Source organism: Anas platyrhynchos, chromosome 2 (assembly GCF_047663525.1).
Source record: "Anas platyrhynchos isolate ZD024472 breed Pekin duck chromosome 2, IASCAAS_PekinDuck_T2T, whole genome shotgun sequence".
NCBI classification, from domain to species: domain Eukaryota; kingdom Metazoa; phylum Chordata; class Aves; order Anseriformes; family Anatidae; genus Anas; species Anas platyrhynchos.
In genome coordinates this window covers 108,060,196-108,079,680 of record NC_092588.1, presented here as the reverse complement: position 1 = coordinate 108,079,680, position 19,485 = coordinate 108,060,196, and the positions used below count along the sequence as shown (strand labels likewise).

Here is a 19,485-nt window from a genome sequence, read left to right as displayed (position 1 = left end):
ATGCTGATCTTACCTCCTGTGCTGTGGAGTCTATGGAACACACTCCACTAATTCCTGCAGTTAAATCACAAAATGACAGAACAGTTTATATTGGAAAGGAACCTCAGGAGGATACCTGGTCCAAACCTCTCTTCCTGAAAAGTCTAGAAAACAATATTGCAATGCTGTGTAACAGTTGCACCAAGATGTATGTAACTAGGTAGTCTGCCCAACATTCAGTGTGAAAATGCATTCCTTGCAATGACATGGTGGATGAGGTATGCCGGCTATCCAGTCTTCATCCTATCTCCCCATTTCTTTTTGATGGGCAACCATGTGCTGCTCTGGATGCACTTTTTGTTGTCTTTAGGCGCCAACAGAGAGCAGCCTCTTTGTGGGGTCCCACCTCTGTGAGTCATTAGCATTTACTCACTGACTTTTATCTCCTGATATGGGTGTCTGGAAAAAATTGCACCTATGCAGATGTGTGCTGTGATCTTGATGATCTGCTAATCTGGCTGCCATCACCAGCTATCCTTACAACTCCTGCTGTTCCTACTGGTGCTTCCACACCCTATTCATACCAATCAAGGTTCCCATTGCAATTCTCTGCGGAAGTAGAGGCAGTTCTCAAGGTGTATTTGCTCAGGGTCTTATCCATTTCAGTTTTGAATGTCTCTGGTGATAAGGTCCACAATCCTATCCACAACCCCGCTAGGCACACATTCCAAAGCCTGACTCACTGCAAAGAACCTGCTCATATCCCCGCTGGCTCTTTCACTGATTCTGGGGGCAGATAAAAGGGCATACCCACACAGCTACCCCTCACACAAAGGAAACAAGGTGATGAGGAAGGTCTTAAAAGCCACACAAGGCTGTAAGACAGCAGGAAGTTGAATAGAGTATATGAGAAGTTTGACAGGTACTGACATCTGCCTCCTGTGGCCAGTACAAATCACTTTGTGCTGCTCTGGAGAAACAAAGCAAATCTTAATCTGAACAAATCTTAATTCATCCTCATCCTCAATAATTCCTAATTAAGAACACACCAGCTTGGAAGTGTCTGCTACTGCTCCTAGATTTATTAAATACACCCCAAGTCCATCTGGCAGATAACGTTTTACCCCTTAACTATATGGAATTGCCAGCTGGGTCACTGCCACTCTCAGGGATGATTAGACTCCAAGTTATCCATCTCTTTTCTACCTCTAAGATGAGGCTGGCCATTCAGGGAGTGCCCTCAGCTTTAGCAAAGGTATAGTTTTTGTATGCCTGTCTTCATCCATGGGCCTTTATTCATCACACATTCATGGTACTGTGAAAGAACATCAAAAGATGCACACAAACAAGACTGACCCATTGTGCATGAACTGTACTATCAAATAAAGTGTGTGTACGTGCATGCATATTTTACATGAATGCTCACATTTTCAGATTTTTTTTTTTGTAATATAGGACTTCTTTAATGATTCTGATTTTCAAAAGCAGGTCTAACATACAAGGCATTTACAGAGGAGGAAACATTTTGCCTCCCACACTCTACACTTCCGTGTTTCTGAATACCTTACTGTATACTGGGGAAAACAGAGATATACAATACTCCAGGATAAAAACTGAGATTGATATTTTCTCATTGAAAATGAGCACTACCATCTCCTCATAAAAGAAATCACACCAGGTAGAATACCGTTGCTAATGCCTGCTGATCAACTTGCATAAAACACAGCATTTCTGAAAATGCCAAAGTAACTCGATACATTTCTTTAACTGTTACCTTGATAATGTTTTCATTTGCAAGTAGCATATGAAATCCTCTAGCTAAATGTTATTGTATCTGACATTTCATGAGAAGTATTTGGTCACAGTTGTGTACTACAATCAGTACTCTTAAGGGATATTGAGGGAGCCGTGCACACAAATACAGAAACCCATCCCCTACCCACACCCACTTCAGCCAGAGGACACGAGATGTCTCTGTTTAAATGCTGAATAAAGAAAATAAAGATTTAACAGCATTATCAGGGAGTTACTTAAGTAACAGAGAAGCTCAGTGTAAACAGTTTAAAGCTAGGATGCAATGCTGTTATCACAATGCCTTGTGTTAACTATGATGATTGCTCTTTCCGGCCTGCCGGAGTGATGAACAATAATGATTGCACAATGCAAGATAATCACCATTTAGCTAATTCACTCAATCTAGGTGGGGGAGATCAAAGATGCCTCTCTGCTCCTCTCTTCCTTAATGACTGCCCTTATAGGCTCAAAAGGTAACTAAGAGAAAATCTAAAAGTGGTACAATCAGTGTGTATATCTGCCTAACATACCCCAGAGCCTATACACCAGCTGCTGGAGCGGCAATGGCCACAGCTTTCATCCCCAGTCTTCCCAGGGCACGTGGTGCTGCAGAACAGTGCTATGAGCTCCCAGCTCCAGGCCTCCGGCTCTCCGCAGACCATCTCCAGCGTGACAGTGGAAGTGCCCTTCTTTGCTACTGTGAAAGAGAAACTGGCCAAAAACGGACAGCTTTGTGGACATCTGGAGCTGCAGGCAGGCAGGGAGCTCTGTCAGTGTCCTTGTGGGAACCACAGGGCTCAGCCGAACAGGCCTCAGGCCTTTGCCCATTTCCTACCACGACAATTCCCTGTGGCTCGCCTGTTTGAGCTTTGCCCATTGCTGAAAGCACACTGCTTGCTGTCTGCTGCCTGGCATGCTGAGTTTCTTTTGCAGAGGGTTGAATACCCATTCACATGTCTGACTGGAACCCTTCTTTTGCTGGATAGGCCGCTGGGTTTGTGCGGGGCAGCTGTTCAGGATTTGCACGCCAGTCCGAGTGGCCTTGTGTGGACAAATGACGCCATTCCTGGAGCAGGCTTTGCGGGAACTGTGCCACTGCTTAGTGCTATGAATGCTGATGAAATTGCCTTCCTAAGACGTGTTTCTCCCCTCGGAACAATATGATCTTGCAATCTATGGATTCACTTTGAATTTTTCAACAAGTCTTTCAGGCTTTGTCTATTATCTGAGAGCTCCACACTCCTTCAATGTATTCTCTACAAAATTTGTTATAATCATTGCAGTGTGTACTGGTTGTCCAAAGTTAGACATTTTAACAGGCATACTGCCAGAACAGAAATTCATTCTCATCCACACATCAGTCCAGAAATCCCTCTCCCCCTCTCCTCATCCGTATTTTTCCCCCATAGACCCATTTCTTCCATTTTTCCTACATAGAAGAAAACAAAAACACAAAAACAAGAACAAAATGTACAAAAAAGAGAATACCATTCCAATCAATTTCAACTAAAAAGTGATGCCAAGTATCATTTATATTCTTTGCAACTTTCTGACATACCCTACCTGCTGTACTTCTGTCTGTTTAGACCCTAAATTCTGTATAGCAAGGGCTATAAACACACACATGAAGTTTTAATTTTATGCATATACAAACATCAAGGCAAGGGTTCATTGAAGCTCTCTCTCACCCCAATTCTCCAAACTTCCTAATACAAATATAAATGTTCAAATGCAATCAAAAGAGCTCTGGGCCAGAAGTAATGGGGTGATGTTGACCTTACTTAATACAGACACTGACCATTGTATATTTTCTTTCTGTCTTGGGAGTTACTATTTGTCATAGCATTATATTATGTTTCTTTTTGTGCTTTATGAGTGTTTTACTTTACACTGCTACTATGTGAGCAGCAAAATACAACATTTAAAATAACAGGATTAAAATAAAGGATTTTGAAAATCCTTTAAAAAAAAAAAAAAAAAATCTGTTTTCTAGTGAGGTTGGCTTTCCTGCACTGACACAGACCACAAATGAAAAGAGTTGTGACAAAATTAAGTTTAAAGACACAAAACTGCCATTGAAAGATATGCAGAGTGAAACGGTGAAGGAGGAGGCAGCAAATATGCAGCAGGATTGGATTATTGCTTGTTACAAGTTATTACTACTTCAAGGTCAGTAGGTAGACACTGTCTTTTGGACATCTACATAGAATTATGTCCAAAGACGCTCAGTACAGGTCACGATGTGTGAAACTGTTTCTCTGCCTTGAGCAACGAGTGATGTCAATCAACACCTTTTGCCTATCTGGCAAATATAAATGTGCGCACACACGCACAAGTATTTTAAATTGTGCAAATACAATGGCTCTCTCGAGAGGGCAGCATATATAAATTTGTATGCATATATAAATTTGCATATATAAATTTGTATGTGCATGTGTCTGTGTGAACTATAACTGCAGAAAACCTACATTGCCCTCTCAAGAGACCTACAGAACTTCAGATATACACACACACAAGACAAACAGCAAGTAAAGCATCATGATATTAATGTTATTTATACTGAAAAACAAATTACAAGACCTGTACTACTGACAAACCTTTTTTTATCAACAATTTTACTTCACTGATACAGAAAAATAAGCAGAAGACTTGATTTTAATGGAATGAATTCATAAGGCTGTTTAACTTATTCCTAGCCACATCTGAATAAGAAAACTGCATGAAAAATAACCCCAGGAAGTTTCTTTCTACTTATTATGATGACATGCTTCCCTCCTCCCTGCCCCAAAATCAATGAGAACTTGTATTTTAATAAGAATATATCAAGATGCATTACTTAAGCATTATATTTATACAGATAAAAATATTGAAAATTATCCTCAGTCCCTAACAAACACACTTCAGCATGATTCAATTGCGTTGGCCACATTACAACAAATTCATAAAAATAATCTTTATAATGAAAATGTTACTAAGTCCATAAGCACAGCATACCACTGCGGGACAAGTTGTCTTGGGAGTTACACCAAGGGAAGGATAGGGAAATAGCACTACACTCAATTTTTCTCCATTCCAGGATTATAAAATGCTTTAACTTGCCTGTCAGGTGACAGAGACAGGCAAAGCAGTCACATAAGACAGATTCATATCTTCTTAACAGACAGATGACATAAGATTTACTAGAAACTTAATTCATCTGAGAATTTTTTGGGATCCATCAACACCCAATATTACTGTTCTGTTTTTATATCACCTGCATGCCATTAATTTTCCATTCAGCTTCACTCTTTTTAAGTCTTGTAAGGGCTGTTTCTCTATCTCCCCATCCAGGAAAGCATCCTTCTTCGGATTCTTGAACACTTGTACAAGTATGCACGTGCTTAAGTTCCACTAAAATTATGGAATTATGTATGCTCAAGTATGATCTTATTGTCTGAAGATGATTTGTATTCTAGGATACTATTTGGCAAAATATAACACATAAAATAGAGATGTGATTCTTGAGAACACATTTTGGTGAGCTTCCAGGAACTTACCTGCCAGATGCCGAGCTGGCTCACAGATCTGGCCTCTATCTATTCATCCATCCATCACCACATTGCCTGAATGACTGATAATAAAAACAGATGATTCATCCTTGGTATGTTCTCTGCGCACTTTTTGTCCTGTGGAAGACATTAACACCTTAATCATAAACTGCTATATTTCAGGCTAAGGGAAACTTACAGCATAAAGAGGGAAGTTTTTGTCTTAGTTGATAGATGTTTATTCCTAATTTTTAGAAGGCAGAGGTGGTTAGAAATGAAGTTTTCATCATTAGCTGATCTTTAAATGAGCAGGTGCCCATGCTTATCTTCTCAAGTGTAAAATATCACCTGATGGCCAATGAAGAACATAAGCTATACAGTCAGAAGACGCTCTCCTTTTCTGTCTTTTTAAATAGATCAGACTAGAAAGATTATTTTTCATTTCCATGTACTTAACTGCTATTCAAGGTGTCACTGTTAATAGCATAAACATCAAGGACTTATCTCAGACACCCACAGGGAGGATGGGACAACTTCAGGTCTGCCATGGAGGAAACAGGAAGATTTATTTCAAAATATTGAACAATGCTGAGCGACCTTATATCTAACTTTATGTATTGGATTTACATGACAAGGGTTTGGTAGCAGGGGGCTGCAGGAGTGGCCTCTGTGAGCAGAGCCCAGCAGCTGGCCCATGTCAGATCAGAGCCAGCTCCAGCCAGCTCCAAAAGGGACCTGCCACAAACCAGAGCTGAGCCAGGGAGGATGCTCGTTGGGCTTCTGTGAGGGCAGATATAAGAAAGGGAAGAACTGCTGCACAACAGCAGCTGGGAGAGAGAGGAGTGAGCACCAGCCCTGCAGCCCCCCGGGTGAGTGCAGGAGGAGGGCAGGAGGTGCTCCAGGCAGGCAGCAGCAGTTCCCCTGCAGCCTGTGGAGAGGCCCCTGGAGGAGCAGGCTGTCCCCCTGCAGCCCATGGGTCCCACATGGAGCAGATCTCCACGCTGCAGCCCCCCCATGGGTGGAGGAGCCCCCGCTGGAGCAGGTGGATGTGGCCTGGAGGAGGCTGCGGCCCATGGAGAGCCCCCGCAGGAGCAGGCCCCGGGCCGGAGCTGCAGCCCGTGGAGAGGAGCCCACGCAGGAGCAGGGCTCTGGGGGGAGCTGCCGCCCAGCCGTGGGGGACCCGTGCTGGAGCAGTTTGCTCCTGGGGGATGGATGGACCCCGTGGGATGGAGCCATGTGGGAGCAGTGCTTAGAGAGCCGCTGCCTGTGGGCAGCTCATGTAGGATCAGTTTGGGAAGGATGGCATCCCATAGGAGGGACCCCACGGGGAGCAGGAGCAGAGAGGGACCATGAAGGAGTGGCAGAGATAAAGCATTATGGACTGACCACAGCCCCCAGTCCTCCTTCCCCTACACCTCTGGGGTGTGTGTGGGGGAGGGATGTAGAACAAGGTGGATGGGGGAAAGGTGTTCATAGTTTGCTTTTATTTTCTTACTGTTCCAGTCTGCTAGCGATAGGTAATAAATTACATCAATTTCCCTACATCGAGTCTGCTTTTTCCATGATGATAATTGGCGAGTGATCTCCCTGTCCTTATCTCAACCCTTGAGTCTTTTCCATCATATTTTCTCTCTCTCTTTTTATTTTATTTTATTTGAGGAAGGGGAATAAGAGAGCAGTTGTGGTAGAGTTCAGCAGCCCAGCAGGGTAAAACCACCACAATTTATAAGAGCTCAGCTCTAGTGATGCCCCTGAGTGCAACCAGATACAAAACCTGGAATTATCAAACCGGTCCTTGAGCATGAGGGACTCTCTACTGGAAAGCAAATAATCCAAAAGTATATAGAAGTCACACAGGACAAATCACCTGATACGAGAGCTTAGCAACAAGGATTTAGCAACATTGGATGGGTAAGTGGGGACAAAAACCAGCTGTTTTTCCTCTAGATACAGTACCATTCATGCTTGGGTGAGGGTCAAACTAAGATATTTTGCACAGTTCTGTTGTTCACACACTTAAAAGGATACTGAATGATTGGTCAGGAACAGTGAGATCAGTCACTAAAAATTATTCATGAGCTGAAAAAAATTCTTTTCAGTGAAGGCTTTAAAGAGCTCAATCTGCTTAGCTTATCAGTGAATGAGAGGCAACTTGATTACAGGAACAAAGCATGAGGTACAAAAGCATTCCTTGATTTAGTGGACACAGTAAAATGGCTGTAATATTTAGCTGTGATTTGTAAAGCAGAGCCAAGTACTACTGAGTTACAAAACATCAGCTTTCTATTGAGTGTACGCATTACGATAGCTTCAGTCACACAATCACACAACATTTTCTTCTAGAGGAGGCTTCGCTGAGTGTGCAGGATAACTGGTGGTTATTCAGTGAATGTTTTATTCTCTTTATTTGTGGCCCCACAACTCACTTGTTGTATGCCATTTAAATCTAGCACCAGACATAGCTCTGCTTCTTTCTGCATCCACTTCCATTTGGCTGTCACTTTAACAGCATATGAATGTAATTCAACGAACTGAAAAGATACAGGAAGATAAAAGCCCTCATAACATGCATGTTACACAACACTTCACCTGGACGCAGGGCAATTCAAATCCTACCTAAAATTTCTCCTTCAAGTGTTCGTAAACTTCTAATTACCTAAGCTAAGTATTTTCTACTGTGGCAGAAGCACTGACAAGCCTTTTCAAGCTTTTCTAAGAGTTACTTTGAGAATTATTTTAAGAGTGAAAGCCCAAGATCAGCTTTAGGTTTGAGTGGGTTTGTTTCCACCACAGACTACTGTTGTGCAGATGATACTCCAGATCTCCTAACATATCAGGAACCAAGTGGCTTTGGCAGGTTCCTGGTAACCTCTTCCTCTCAGTGCCTGCACTGTAGCTGCTGCAGGGTCTACCCATACTTTTACATGCAACTCTTCTACACAATAGAAGCTCCGAGGTCAGATGCTTTTTTCAAGGAGACTCTGATCAGGTCACTGCTTGTGAGTCACCAAGGGTGGAATATTTCCTCTCTGTTCATAGCAGCCCATCTGCATGAGGTTTACAGATTGGCTATCCATATATCATCTGAAATGGGATTTTTGTCTCTTTGCTGTCAACTGCCTGCCAAAAATGGTTCCCCTGCCTGGAGCACCACCTGCCCTGAAACTATCATGGAAAGATTTGGGTTTCCTGACCAACACCTTTTGCTACGGATGTTATTTGAATGCTTACAAAGGGCTGCATAAGGACATCAGAAGCCTTCAGCCCCTAACCCTAACCAGGCCACATACTGGGAAGAACTGGAGCACACAACATCATACTCATGGATTTTTCTGGCCGGGCCTCCACCAGCCTGTCCCTGATCCAGTACTACCTCAGCCTGACTCCTCACAGGTAGCTCTCTGCCACCATGCTCTATGAGTCCAGGGCTATGTCTCCATCACAGGCTGCACATCAAACCCTACCTTGCTCCTCACTGCAGCCCCAAAACACCTTTTGCCTTTTTTCAGGTTTTTCTACAGTTATTCTCAAATCTAGACTGTCACATCCCTTTCTTTCTTCCAGGTTGCCATTTCTCCCTAAAACCTAAACAACTCCCAGCCAAGGCAAGAAAGCTGAGATATCCATATATGTCCCTTCTAATTTCAATTCCTGAACATGGCAGCACCAGTACTAGTAACCTCTGTAGACATTGCTTTCAAAGCAATACATGCCTACAAACCACTTGTGGCTCTCTGAAGGTCGTAACTTTTCTACACTTCAGCTAATAATTTCCCAGAAACTGCAAGAGACATCTGGAAAACCTGCAATGAATTTCAAGCGTCTGCTCAGCGCTTTGCAGATGCTGGAGCATCTCAGGTTTTCATGCTACCTGGATGAAACTTACATTGCAGCTGTGCAATTTAAACTTTTACTGGATGTTTACATGGATCTTGTCTGGTGAGTTAGTAAAGACTTCTATCCATTTGCCAATTTACTGAAGGTAAACCCTCACATGAACATCTATCCACCACTCACTGCAAAATAATTTAGCTTAAGCCCCACCAGACCTGAAAAAATAGATTAAACTGTGAAAGAGATGTGAAGAGACTGTGAAATATAGTGAAAAAGATAAAATGGGAAAAGGAAAGTTATGCTTGATGATGGCATTTTTTGTGCCTAAACTGCTGTGCTGCATCTTCTCTGCAGGAAAAGAGTGAAACCACAAAGGATTGAGGTTAAAAAAATTGTAGAGCTGCAGTAGGTTAAAAGCTGCACATCTTTGTGAAAAAAGCTTGTACTTCTTTGTGTGTCATTGCAAATGAATTTGAAACCTAAGTCAGATTTTCAGAAGGCCTCAGTTCTTTGCAGCTTACAACATCATTCTCACACTTGGAAAACGTTTTCTTTGTATTGGAAAGTCACAACTATTGTATGGTAATGTATCATGTACCTGTGCTAAGGTACACATCTGCCTATATTACATTATTGTTGGAAGAGCAGTTTATATTGGATATAAGTGTTTCAGCACACATTGCATGCAAAGGCCACAGGAGAATTTCCCGAGCTCTGCTCTCAGAGGATGCCTGGTACTCCTTAGCAACCTTGCTGGAAGGACTGAAATCACAACCCCCTAGGCAGCAGGTGATAAGTGTCTCTGTATACCTGAAATAGCTGCTGGCTACAGCAAGCATACGTACATCTCCAGCAAATCCACTTAACGTAGTCATCAAACCTAAAATATAGACAAACATATATTAAACTGAGACTGATTTAGGCAGGAGAAATAGTGGTGAGTACTGGTTCCTGCAGTGAGTGGCATTATATCACTGCTGGAGTGCAGAGTTTTAGAAGGCATTGTCACGACAATTTCAGAAGAGGATTCCTATAAACCTAGTTTGGATGGAGAGGCATCAGGTCAGGAAGGTGCAAAAGGACACAGTCTGAGAGACAGGATCTAAGTGCTAGAACTGCTCAGACCATTAGGAGCCCTTACACATGTCAGGCTACACTATGGGACTCATCTACAGCAAGCTGTCTTGTTCCTTTCTGGTATTGCCTCAACTGCTATATCCCCCCACCCTAAACTTCATCAAGGCGAGTCTGCAGTTGTTCCACATTGAACAATTTCAGGACTGAAATGTCACGTAGCTGTGTAACCATAAACATTTTGCCTGTCGTTTTAGCTTTTAAAGCAGGATTGTATCGAGTTCTGATGTTTCTCTCATTCTCTGCCATGCAGCAAGGGAATAGAAGTCCCCAGGTCTTTATTATACACAGCTGACCTTTTATTTCCTGCTAGGTGCATTCAATTTCAGATAGCCCAGGGTATGATCTTGAAATACTATTTTCCATCATGCTAAACTAATCTGAGGTCTACATTTTTACACACTTAATAAACTCAAGAGTTTGCTTTTCAGTGTTGCATGAAAAACAGAGGTCGTTCAGAAGGTTATAACTTTTTCCAACAAAACAACTGTCGTGACACTTCTGCAATAAGCAAAGGACAAAAACTGATAAACACTATTCAAGTCACTGCAATCCAAATAAATAAGAAATTCCAGAATTTTTCTTTTAAGAGATCTAAATTCTCAATATAAAATTTAAATGAGATATTAAAGCAAATAGATGTGGTAAAAACACTTAACCTTGATTAACCCTCATTTAAAACTTAATTTCAGTTATACGTTTTTTGCAGGAAAAGGAGCCTGAATTTTATGTTGCTTGTGCTCACGATTGCTGAAGAGAGCTGTATCTTCTCTTTCTACCCAACAACATATTTTCACCTTGTTTACTGAAATGGTATTGGTAGCTCCACCTTTCATTCAGTAGTCACTATTTTTTATGTATCTCCAGAACTTCCTCCAGTCGATACTTAATTAGCTATGGGGTTCCAATATCCTGATATTAGCTTACATAGAGTGTTTTAACTCTCAAGGAATCTGATATTTAGATCACTTGTTACTTAAAATTTCAGTTCTTGTCTATCCATCAGTAACTATGATGAGCACACCCTCCTCAACTCACACACTGGTCCCAGTTTGTTTCTTGGTCATGTCTCAGAAGATCCTGTGTAGAGGGTCCTCCTGGCTGCAACTCTGTCAAGGCACAACGCTGCCCTGGACCATCCACTGGATTATTTCCTAAAACACTCATCAGTGAACCACAATGGCTGCTCCTTAGGACCTTATCATGCAAGGACAGCCATTCTGTTATCATTGGGAAGTTGCTCTGAATTTCCAACTTCTGCTAAAACACGTGTGCTACAGAGGCACGTATGTACACAAGGACACTATAAGCACTGCTCAGGCAACTGTCCTGCTCGTGACCTTCCCATTGTCCCACTGACATAACTACCTCAAGAGCCAAGAAAGTCTATTTCTTGTCTAACTTTGGCTGTCCAAGAGAAACAGACATGATGTTTTGGCATCCCTACCATCACACCTCAACTCCGTCTTCTAATGGGGATCGTCTCTGAATGCTACAAACTCATCTCGCATAAAACCTTTCGGTACAGTTACTCCTAAAACCAAGCAGCAATTTCACGATTACTCCTCAACATCAAGGCTTAAGGTCTGTAACAAGTAACACATTGCAAAACTACCACCCTATTCCACGTTACTTTACCAAGCCAAACAAATTAAACTTCCCGACCCCACGATTGCCAGGCGGGGGCAAAGCCTATTTTTACAGGGTGGGTCACGGCAGCAGCAGTAGCATTTCTCTCGCTACCAGGGGTCATCCTGGCAGGGCTGCCCTCGGGGAAGGGGTACAAAGCCGAGCCCCCCCGTTTGTAGAGCAAGGAGCTGAACCCGGGGCGCTTCCCCGTGCGCCCCCCTCGGAGGGACATCAGGTCAACCCGCCGCCCGACGGCACCCAGCGCGCCGCCTCCGTGCCCCTCACCGCCGCCGCCCGCTCGGTTCCCCCCCAGCCCGGCTCCCCCCTGCTCCGTTACCTGCCGGGGTGCTGCGGAGGGCGGTCGGGGGGCCTCGGGAGCCGCTTCCCCTCCGTGTCGGCGCGGCCGCGGGCAGCCGGCTTTGTTACTACTCGGAGGAGCGGCGGCTCGGCGCCGTCGCTATAGAAACTGGCTGCGCCTCGCAGCGGGGCCGGCGAGTGGCGGGCGGGAGGCGGGCAGCGGGCGGAGGTGTGGGGTGAGGAGGGAGGGAGACGTTCATTCAGGAATATCCTGGCCTCTTCCTCCTCCTCCTCCTCCTCCTCCTTCACCTCCTCCACCACCCTGCAGCCAGGCACCGCCCCAGCCCGGCCTTCAGCCTCGCCTCAACGTGCCGCCCCGAGCCGGGAAGGGGCTCTTCAGGCTGTTCCTCAGGGGAACGGGCACCCCAAAACACGCCCGCACTCCCACCCGCCCGGGGAGCAGCCCCTCGGGCACCCCGGGGTGGCAGGGATGCTGGGCGGTGGGTGCCCGCGCCATGAAATGGCGGGGGTTGACCTGGGCTCCCACCGCCCGGCCTTCGTGGCCCCTTTGGTCTGAAGCCTCTTAACTTATTTACATGACATTTTCTAAGTGATTTAGCTCCAAATCCTCCGGTGAGGAGCTGCTTTCGGGGTCTGCTGGGACCCCTGAAGATCACCTCTTAGAAGTGAGAACTGAGCATGCAGTTTTTGTTCGCTGCTGCTTGTTTCATCTGCTGGCCTAAGGGACAGGGAGGAGCAGGGCTGGCTGTCCTGGCTGCCATGCAGGCAGGCAGCAGGAAGGGAAATGTGTGTGGTAGAAAGGAAGAGGAGGGAGAGGACAAGAATGAATCAGGATAAAACGAATAGTGTTCATCTGCTTGGCCAGTGCAGCAGTGCCTGGAAAGGACAAGCTTGGAAACGTATGCGTCCACCCCTTCTGGCAGGGGTCTTAACATTTCCCTCATGGCCAGGTGAATGGGAAGTATTGTTGAGTCCTGATACTTTGACTTTTCAGGTCTCTTTTGTTTTACCCTGAGGACAACATGCTTTTCCACAGCCTTCTCCGTGTCACAGACACCCATCTTCATGTCCTTTCTTTCTCCCTGCTTTGTACAACAGGCAAAAGCTGAGGCAGTTCTTCCCTCTTTCATTCTTCCTTTCCTCCTCATCTACCGAAGGCTCGGTGGTAATATTTTGTTGAATCTGTTCTCACACAATTTCTCTCAATAATAGTAAAGTTGAAAAAACATCCTCCAAAGTGAAAGATGGATCTTTGGTTTATATAGACTAAATTGGTCTTCCAAGTTTACCAGACAGAAGAAACCCAACACGCAAGATGCAGAGCAGAGACTGCATTATCAATCTCAGCTACTGCCACTGCTAAGCTACTGGGGATGACTATTAAGTATCAGCACTGCAAGTCACTGTGAGCTGATGAATCTGTGCCAAAAGCTGCTGGCACACTGCAGAAATACTCTTTAGGAAGAGTTTGCCAAAGACAAGAAAGACTCCCCCCCAGGAGCTCTTCACAAAACAACGCGCTTACAGCAGAACTGCTGGCAGATCACAACACAGCCAAATGACAATGACAGCGCAAGAGAGGGAGACGGAAGGTTGGGTATGAAAGATGGGGGGGGGGGGGGGGGTCACCACATTATTTATCTGTCTAATTTGCATGCTAAATACTAATTCTAGAGTTAAAAGAGATAAGTCCAGTCAGCCTAGCACAGCTGAATGAAATAATTTACTTTAGCAAATCCACTTTCACTGAGGTGGAAGAAGCATGAGAGAAATAAAAGACCTGCCACATGCTGGCTCCTGTAGTGTAAGAGATGTTCTGCTCCTCTTTCCTTTATATAAAATATTTTCATCCTTTTAATCACACGGGAGAACGCCATTGATAATGAATAGAGTTCTTTAAAAAAGACTGAATTCTGGAAAGCAATTTATATTCTAAAACCTTTTGTAAAAGTAAGGATGCTATTTAACTTAACATGTATTTCGAAAAGAAAGAGTTTTATCAACACAAATATTGCTGAAATAAATGGTCATTGTTTTGACAGCAAGAAACAATGCTATTGATATGATGCCTATTCATTTTTCTTACAAAAGATTTTCATAGCACTTTCTCCCAGGTGGAAGCCTAGGAGAGGCTAAAAAAATGATAGGACAGACTTTCTCTCTAGTCTTCACTGACACAAAGCACCTGAATAGTGATATTATTTCACATATTCTTGGGGCTTTTATTCTTCAATACAGTTTTACGCACATGCTTCAAAACAGGTTTCCCTCTCTAGGCTGAAAGTAGCTAATAAGATTTCCAGAAGGTGCAATTGAGACAATTGGGGACTTGCAGTCAGGCACAATCAGATGCATCTTATTCTTAGTACTGTGCAGATATCTTTGCCTTCTAGATTAATTTTCATATCAAGGTTATGATGATATTTTACTGAAAGAGATGAGCTGTTTCTGTAGACGGATGTCACCTGTAGCTTTAGGACAGACCCTTAGCTCACCATTCTCGTTCTCGTAAAGTATTTAACTGTTCTTTAAAACACTACTTGAAATGTATTTAATTTTAACTAGCTTTATGTCATTTGGAACCTAACTTTTGGAACACATTAACAAAGTAGGGCACTAACTGGGAATAGGCCAGTTTGATACTCAAACTGTTTGCAGTCATGGTATTTCTATGGCTGGGGGGGTTGCAACAGAAAAAATACTAAATTCTTGCAATTTAGTTACTAATCACTGGTAATGAACATTACAATTTTCTAACACTTTAACACTAAGCTATTGTGCATTTGTGTTTTAATGTTTTGTTCCCAGTTTGTGTTGAGGACAATACTTCTAAGTCAACAACTGGAATGCCTTCTGGCAACATTTTTTAAAGAGTGTATACTTCAATGGGGGAGGGCAACAACAACAAAAATAAAATAAAATAAAATAAAATAAAATAAAATAAAATAAAATAAAATAAAATAAAATAAAATAAAATAAAATAAAATAAAATAAAATAAACAAAGAACATTTGAAAAAAAAAGCATGCTGATATGTCCACTGCCAACTTCTGACTCAGTAGTGACATGTGCGTCTTTCTCAGCGTGGAGGATTTTTTCCAGTAACACAGTGTACCAAAGGAGTTCATCGTGGAACATTGAACAAGTGTTAACATTCACAGAAGAACAGCTTTTGATGGTGTCCCCTCTCTCTTGCCATTTGTCCTCACTCTGAACACCATTCATCCCACCAAATACTTATTCCATCAGACTCTTTTTTCCCCATAAGCAGAGCAAAGTATTCCTAGCACAGCACTAAAACAAATAAAGAAGTCTTCAACCAAAGGAATTAAATATATTTTTAGGACACTATTACGAAAAAGAAAAAAGAAAAAAGAAAAAAAAGAGGTTGCTAAGATGTGGTAGAATTGAAATAACAATATGTAATACTTTTATTAATTACCATTACTAATATTTTTATTAGGATTGCAGTGCAGCTGCACTGGTGGAGAACCCCAGTGCCATGCATTGTATTCCCATGGAATAAAAATGTACATATTTTCTGCCCCAAGGAGTTTACATTAGAATTAAGTGTTTTTCCTGAGGGCTTGGAATACCATTTGTTACACATTTGTATAGTGGCTAGCACAATGGGGCCTAATCTAATTGCAGCCTTTTAGACATGTGTAATGTAAATTTTAAATAATGTAATAATTGTAATAATAATTCTGTCAGGAGACAATGAAAAGCCATTTTCCTGTGTCTATAGGCTGGCAGTCCTCTTGGAAATTAGAGACTTCAGTCCCTGGAAAATGAGTTGAATTGATAATTGAAGGAAGTAATAAAACATGAATACGCTATGATAGGGGATGAACCCCTAGGCTCCGGCTTTGTAAAAGAAAAATTTTCTTTCTTTTCAAGGCTATGTTACAATTTTTTTTTTACTATATCGAGGAAATACCAGTGTAAGGAAAATGAAGTATGTGTAAATGCATTCAGACTTTAAGCATATCCTTTAAAAAATAATCATCAGAGGTTTATAAAGGCGCCTTGTGGTGGGAGAGAAGGTACTGCTGAGCATTCAAAACTGCTGGAAAGCAAATATTAGTACGATTTGGTTGACTTTCAACATGACTAGGCTCATGTCTGCCCTTCGCAGTGTAGTGCCATGCTGAGATACCCAAGCGACTCTAAACAAGGCAGCCAGGTCACCCGCTGAGAAGCAGGCAGGGTGTGAGTTGAAGTGCGGTGCTATACCATTACAGGCATGCTTAGCTGCGTTTGCACTCACTGTGGGGGGCAGCATAGATATGTCCCAAGGGTATGCATGTACAGGCTGCCTGTGACAACCTGGCATCTCGAGGAAATGTGCGAGTTAAAAGAATACGTTAAAAATATTATTGATTTGGGAAGGGGTAAAACGATGTGGTGACATACAGAACACATGCCGTTGTTTAATTTCACTTGGTGTGAAAGAGCCTCAGAGATAGTGAACAAAGACCTCACTTAAGGAGCTGAACAAACACCACAGCAGCTAAAGGGATTAATGATAGGAAAACTTAAATCAGGCTGGAATATTTTGTGTTATTCACACAGCCTACTGGGATCTTAATTGAGCGCAACTGCTCAGAAAAAGTGATCCTGGCATTACTGTGGAAAGCTCAATGGACAGCAGTGTTTAGAAAGTGAACAGAATGCTAGTGGGAAAAAAAATCAGACTGGAAATATTATAATTCCCACAGATCACTTATCTGCTACATCTTGAATTCTTTGTTCAGTTATGGGAACTCAACAACAAAATAGATTTTTGCAAATGCTGAAAGTATCTAGAGACAGGATATGAAAATGATTAGAGGCTAACAGAGAAGATTTTGTATATAGAGAAACTGAAAAGATTAAACCTGTTTAGGAATGGCATGAATAAGAGAGGACATGATAGAACTTTATAAAAAATAATGAATGGCAGAGAGAAGATAAAAGCTGCATTTCTAGTTCCATTTTTTTCATAATTTAAGAACAAGAGTTCATCCAGTGGAATTAAAATGATACAAATTTTAAAGTGATGAAAGGAAATAGTAGCTATTAAAGTGAAAGCATTCAGCTACATGAGATAGAATTTAAAGAAAGGATTAGATTATATAAAACATGTATAAAGAAGGGATAGAAACCTTCACAAAGCCTGTAATTAAGCCAGAGGTAGGAGGGACAGGGGAAGGAGCATTAACAGAAACTCCCCTTGGGCAAATTACTGAATTTCTCGAAAATTCTTCTGAAGTATCTGCTGCTGGCCATTAGTGGGAGAAGACACAACAAACTGGCTCTCATTTGATATGCAGATTCACTTTCTCACCCAGGAGGGATTAACATTACCCCCAACAGGCACACATTTGTGCCTATGTGAGTATCCTCTCTGGCTCCACAGATCACAGATCATCGAAGGACTGCAATATTGGGAAAAGGCAAAGCCTTCAATTTAAACTTAGTTGCAGATCTGGCCTTTAGGGACTCGGGTATCTAAAGTGACGGGTGTCATCCTGTATTTGGTCCATGCTCTAAATAGTTTGCCAACCACCAGCTGATTCATATCTGAAAACCACTCAAATACAGTACTGTAACCTGCTATGTGGTTAGTCCCTAACCCACCTCAGACCTGGGGTGGATTGAATATGTAACTCTTATTTATTTTTTTCCTCAAATAGATGCAAACTTAATAGCTGAAAACCAACAGAAGCTAGGTACTTTGGAGAAAGAGCATTTCTATTGTTTTCATATGTTACAATCCCCAGTCACTTTCAATATTTTAATCTCAAATCTTGCAGACATTAGTCTTACAGAGTCCCTAAATCTTACTGGAGGCATTGGGAGATCCTTTTTTTTTTTTTTTTTTTTTTTTTTTCCATAATACATTAGACTAACCCATTTTTGAGATACATTTTTCATATAATGGTATTTCAGTGCAGCCACACACTAACTGTGCCTGGCAAAAAAAAGGGGGGGCTTAAACATATCTTGGGAAAGATGATAATGTGACAAGACTACACATATCCCAAGATGTTTAGACAGCTGAAAACTACTTATACCTCACACAGACATTACTTATAGATGAACTTGAATAATGCTTAAATTTGGTGGTGAATTAATGATGCTAGTGCTGCAGAGCACTACTACACCTATTACCGTCTTATTTATAAACTACATCATCCAAACAAGTCCTCAGACTGAAGCTATCTGTTCAGTACCTAGGAATCACTATTTTTCCATGCTATTTGTGTGATAAACCAGACTGAGATTGTTCGAGTAGATTGACCAACCTGTACTACATTTTAACAGATTCAAAATGTGCCCATCTTTTCTTGACTCACATAAAAAAACAATTACTGTCTCACAGCTGGAGTCTGTGCAGTAATTTGGTACCAGCAATAGCTGTTTCCCTTTGCATTTCCCATCCACATCATGAAAGATGATGGCACGCTAAAGCAACTGCAGAAAAGTGTAGCAATTGCATTTCAGTAGTCATTTGCCACCAACACTATCTGTGTAATGTTTTGTTCTGATTTTCTAAACTAGGATGAATTTCCATAAAAATGTTCATGAACCATTACTCTCCACCCTTGAACCCAAATAAAAGTAAAGGAAAAATACCAGTCTAATGGAGCTCAACTTTTCCCTGGGATGCGATTCCATATCTGTAAGTGGTATGAAATTTGTAGATTTCACATTATGAGCTACCATCTTAGTTTTCTGTAGGTATACTAGTTAAGAGAGGAAGAACATATCCTGTGTTTTCTGTATTATGCAAAAGAGTTGGTAGGGTAGTGTTAATTAGATTGTGAGAGTAACAAGAAGCCCTAATGTTTACAACCTGCGTTAATCACATTTCGCTGCTTCTTAAGGTTAAAAAAAAAAAAAAAAAAAAAAAGCTGCAGCTTTGGGGTTTAAAAAACTAAACCCTGAAAACCAAACAAAGACACTTCAGTTTTTCCTGTCAACTTCCTCTTTACTTTGAATTAACTCTTTTCTTGTTCATTTGTTAACTGCACATTGAGTATGAGTTAATAATGCATATAGTAAGAAGGCCACTGCCAGCAGAATAATATTGAATAAATGTTTCTGCATCACTAAGATCTGTAAGCCCCCAACAGTAATTTCAATATCTGAATCAATGATTTGTCATTAATTAATTACTACTCTCCTTAAACTAGTTTTGCAATATAATAAATTTAACTCATGTTAAATGTTGCTTGCCTTGTGAAAAAAATTCCGTATGGTAACAGACTACTGGAGAACCAAAG

At 41.9% G+C, this 19,485-nt stretch overlaps 1 protein-coding gene across 4 annotated transcripts in view; it reads right to left on the bottom strand.

The window, feature by feature from the left end:
- RNF182 (ring finger protein 182) overlaps positions 1-13,800 on the bottom strand; it is a 32,257-nt gene extending 18,457 nt beyond the window's left edge. For 3 of the 4 annotated variants that reach the window (XM_027451252.3, XM_027451250.3, XM_027451253.3), the window contains exons 1-2: positions 12,235-13,800; positions 5,310-5,438 (exon numbers count right to left, since the gene is read on the bottom strand). The gene's annotated coding sequence lies outside the window, so the exon portion shown is untranslated. Of the gene's footprint in view, positions 1-5,309; positions 5,439-9,944; positions 10,015-12,234 lie in introns of all 4 variants that reach the window. The other variant, XM_027451251.3, reaches the window with a different exon arrangement.
- Between the last annotated feature and the right edge of the window lie 5,685 nt (positions 13,801-19,485).